The sequence below is a fragment of the Mirounga angustirostris genome, unplaced genomic scaffold (assembly GCF_029215605.1).
Source record: "Mirounga angustirostris isolate CCGP_5_RB_7025 unplaced genomic scaffold, mMirAng1.0.hap1 SCAF_13, whole genome shotgun sequence".
Classification (NCBI taxonomy): Eukaryota; Metazoa; Chordata; class Mammalia; order Carnivora; family Phocidae; genus Mirounga; species Mirounga angustirostris.
Window position 1 is genome coordinate 59038707 of NW_026991721.1, and position 4969 is coordinate 59043675.

Genomic DNA, 4969 nt, shown 5'->3' on the forward strand with positions numbered 1-4969 from the left:
CGTCAGGTCCCTTTCAGTACTAAGACATTCTTTAGAAACAGACACAGAATTTAAAAAATAAGAAATACAAAACCAAAGCAAATATAAACTTTCCACCCAGACAAGGAAAGATAATTTTGGATCATTTACAGAAAAATCTTGTGTGTAGTTTATGAACATGAACACAGATGTGAAAGTCATCAGGAGACCCATGCCGTAAGAGGGCTCTTGTTAAACAGACATAGAAAGAGCCATCTTGGCCTCTTCCTTTTTAGTTCTTAGCTCAATGAAAACACAAACGTATTGGTTCTTTATTCAAGCCAAAACACAAGAAACCACACCACACAAACACTCTTCCAGATCTATTTGCTCCACATCTCATTCAGGGATACAACTGGGTCTTGGATGTTTGGGCAAAGACAATGTCAGTTGTCCTCACTCTTTATTTACTCATGGGTATATTGTCTATGCTCACAGCCTCTGCAGGTCTTCTGCAAAAGCCTTTGGCCACCTTGTGCCGTATTTCCTTCATTTTTATGCCATAGATGATAGGGTTGAGTACTGAGGGTAAAAGAAGGTAGAAGTTGGCAAGGAGAACATGAGCATGAGGTGGGATATTGTGACCTATGCGGTGGGTGAGAGATGAAAAGAGTGCAGTCACATAAGTGATAAGAATGACAAAGAGATGAGCTGAACAGGTGTTGAGGGCTTTGCAGGTAGCATCTCGAGAGTTGAGACGTACCACAGCCTGCAGAATGAGTCCATAAGGGAAGCCAATGAGCAGCAAATCAAGTCCCATCACGAGCAGAATCACAAAGAGCCCATAGATACAGTTAGGTCTGGTATGGCCACAGGCCATTTTCACCACAGCCATGTGGTCACAGTAGGTATGAGGAAGGACCATGTGGCAGAATTTCAACCCTTGAAGTAGAAGAGGCATAGGCAGAATAAGAATCACACCCTTGGCTAGAGCCACCAGTCCCAGGCATCCAACTAAGGAATGACTCAGAATTGTGTTGTAGCATAATGGCTCACACACAGCCATGAAGCAGTCAAAGGTCATTGCAACAAGTAGGGCTGATCATACCACAGATGCTCCATGGATGAAAAACATCTGGATGATAGGCATTGGCAGCTATGTCCCAATCATTGAACCAGAAGAGGCAGAGGAGCTTGGGCAACAGAGCCAGAGTAGATATGAGGTCAGCCCCCAACAATAAGGCCAAGAACAGGTACATTGGGCTGTGAAGTGTGGGCTTTGTGGCCACCAGAAAAAGGATAGCACCATTGCCAATGAGGATAGCCAAAAACATAGAGGAGAAAGGAAGAGATAACCACAAGTGCTGTGACTCTAAGCCTGGTATGTCCATCAAAGTGAAGGTCAGGAAGCTGGAATGGATGAGGATTAGCATGGTAGAAACTGTTGGTTGTTAAAGCAAGTTTAGACACCTGTCAATGAGACATGTGTGGTGGTTTGTTTATACCAGTTTGGCTTTTAATGACTTGCTGAGATGGGGCTCAGAGAAAGATAGAAAAATACCTCTGGGGTCACTGAGTCTGCAGTCTGGCTTCAAGTCATCTGTAAGCAACTCTATTGTTTTCATACTCATTTCTTTGTGAGCTGAGCTTCGGGATTCTTTTCTGTATAGAGGATGTTGTAGTGGACCTTTACTCTTACCTGTCCCAGTTCAGCAATTCTATACTTCAAAAAATTTTTCTGGAGTCCTAAGTAAGAATAGAAGAATATATATAAATATTTTTCTCCTTGATTAAAGTATGGAAAAATCCATGATCTTCTCATTGGGAAGCTTCCCAATTAGAGAAGAAATATGCTTACTCACCCCTTGTTGCAGAAGAGCTGAGCTGTTGGGGGAAATCTCCTTTGAGTTTCTTTGCTTTTTCGTGTTGTCCCTCTTTCAGGGATCCACACTCTCTGGTCATGAACCTGTTTCTCCTTCTGGGGTCCTCTGATTTTCAGACAATATATGAAGGATATATTGTCCAAATAAGGACACCATAAGATGGCTGCTTCCCACTAGCTCTCAAGTATTTATGCACTCGATGAACTGTCCTTTGAAGTTTTTTACATGAACTGTGCATCTTTCTTTCATTTACAGCTGGCCCTCATTCACGTATAGATTGAATTGCTTTTAATCATGAGGGATTTACTTCAAATTAGAGCCCACCAGCTCTTTTATTCTTCAGTTCCTATCATGAATTAGCAGAATTTCTCTTTCCTTCCAAAGACCTATAGATAACAAGCAATAAAGCAAGAACCCTTTCCACAAATACCTGCCTGCATTGTATCTATTTTTTTCATCTCCCACATGCTGTCTATTTCATCTATTTTTAGGTTATGTGTATCCAGTTTGTGCCTATAGCCTCTACTCATTGTCTCACATTTTAGGGAACTTAACATTATCACATAAAATGATATTTAGAAAGTCCCTTGAGCCGTTGTAGTCATGGAGATGATTAGTGATTCCTATAGGAAGTAGGTATGCATTATGATGGAAATTTGTATTAAACTTAGGCATCTAAAAGGAAGCTAATCTTTTTTTTTTTTTAAAGATTTTATTTATTTATTTGAGAGAGAGAGAATGAGAGAGAGCAAGCACATGAGAGGGGGGAGGGTCAGAGGGAGAAGCAGACTCCCCGCCGAGCAGGGAGCCCGATGCGGGACTCGATCCCGGGACTCCAGGATCATGACCTGAGCCGAAGGCAGTCACTTAACCAACTGAGCCACCCAGGTGCCCCTGGAAGCTAATCTTTTTAATAAAGTGGGGGGGGGGGGCGGCGGAGAGGAAACCAGGACCAATAACACAAAGAGAATCTTTGCCCAAATGAAGTTAACACTGTCACTAGCATTTGGTAGAATATACTAGATGGAATAATTCTCCCTCAAAAGTAGTCATACAGGGTGCACTTTTTTTTAAGGGGGGGAGGGGCAGAGGGAGAGGGAGAGAGAGAATCTTAAGCAGCCCCGTGTGGGACTCTGTGCTCAGTGTGGAGTCTGCTTGAGACTCTATCTCTAAATAAAAAAGAAAGAAAGAAAGAGAAAGAAAGAAAGAAAGAAAGAAAGAAAGAGAGAGAGAGAGAGAGAGAGAGAAAGAAAGAAAGAAAGAAAGAAAGAAAGAAAGAAAGAAAGAAAGAAAGAAAGAAAATATTTAAAAAGCCTGCTTATACTAAATATTTTGTGTATGATTTAAAAAACTATAGACCTGCCTCATTCTAGTTCTTGTCCTAAAATTTGAGCTCATTCATTATTAATTATTACTCTTGTTTTTATACAATCCCTGATTAGAGATTTCCTTTGCTTTTCATATAGGTATCTGACCCTAACTGACTAAAATCCTGTTCCTGCAATTACACTATTCTCTTGGCCAATTGACTTTCCCTTTTCCAGTTAGACTTCCAACTATTCTAATTTACACCACCATCATTTTAGCCAATACACATTTTGTTTTCACTTAGACCGCTAAAATAATCTCCTCACTGGTCTTTCTGCTTCTCTTTTGCCTACATATTGCTTATTGCCCATAGAGTGACCCTGTTATCTTTAAAAACATAAATAGCATGATATTATAATACTCAATAGCTTCCTATTATATAAGGAATAAAATCAAAAGTCTTTGCCATGATGGACAAGGCACTCTGAAGTACTCCAATCATGAATACTCATGATACTCATGACACACAAAGTGTGCTTTGGCCTCGGCTCACCCCTTCAGCTCCAAGTTTCTACCACTCTCTTCCCTGGCTCACTTCACTCTTGACCATTTTGCTCTTCTTAAATAAGCATGCTAAGTTTGTTCCTGCCTTAGCGTGTTTCCTCTTGCTGTTCCATCTCCCCACACACTTTCATATCACCCACTCCCTACCTTTATGTGTGTCTGTGAAGATATAATTGCTTTTTAAACTTCTATTTTTAATAATACTAAACCACATATCATCTCCTGAAACAGCCATTTTTCTTTTTTTCCCTGGTATCTTCATACTTCATAGTCAAAAGAGTGGCTCACAGTCCTGGCTGCATTTGGAAACATCTGAGGGTTTTAAAATTTGCCAATATTTGAAAGCTTAGGTATATTTTAAGTAACTGAATTAAGAAACTCAGTGTGACCTTGGTGTCAAGTGCATGGAATTCTGGAGACGGTGTCCAAAGTGGACCCCTGACTAGCAGTTCCTTTTGCCTAAATTGCTTTCCACATTCCTTTTTTCTTTTCTTAACAAATTCGTATCCTCACTTCTCTGCTCTTGCCCACATTGTGGCTCTGCCCATATCTGTGTTCTATTGCATAGCACTTTTTAAATTTCCTTTCTTAAACAATTCCTCTCATTTAACTTGCATTTATTAAGTACTCCCTATGAGCCAGGTTTTGTAAATCAACTCTATTTTGTCATATTTGACAGTGTTTCTGCATTATTTCAAAACCATCTGATTCTTGAATCTTTACTCCCTCAACCCTTACAGCCTCTGTAAACTTGCTCAATTTTCAGAAGTGGGGCAGTATTTTTAGATATCTGGGGTAGAATTGCTGGTGCTAGCAAGTTAATGCCAGTTAAATAGAATTATTGGGGACTACAGATAGAAGGCATTTAGGGAAAATAATCTAATTGAAAGAAGAGGTAGGGGTAGTTTTAATGATAAAAAACAGAACTTACCTAGAAATGTTCTACTCTATTCTTCTTAACCTTGTACTCTTCCCCTATACTCTTCTCTTTTGATAACCAGAGCCTTGTTATTCTAAGTCACAACTTGAATCTGCCTATTCATGTTTCATAGCACATTATTTTTCCTTTTTTTGCTGAGCTGATTTTAGCTCCTGGGAAGGGTCCTCCTACCCACCCCAGCTCTCGTCTTGAAATTATTCCTGGGACAGAACATATAAGCTTTCTTGTTGCAGTGGACCAAAACTCTCATACTATTTAGGGGAAATTTTGAACTCTAGTATTTCATCACCCAAGAAATCTGGGCATAGCTACGACT

General features: G+C 40.0%; 1 pseudogene; it reads right to left on the minus strand.

Annotated features, from left to right (window-relative positions):
* Positions 1-421: 421 nt before the first annotated feature.
* Positions 422-1391, minus strand: LOC123856465 (olfactory receptor 52P1-like; annotated as a pseudogene).
* Between the last annotated feature and the right edge of the window lie 3578 nt (positions 1392-4969).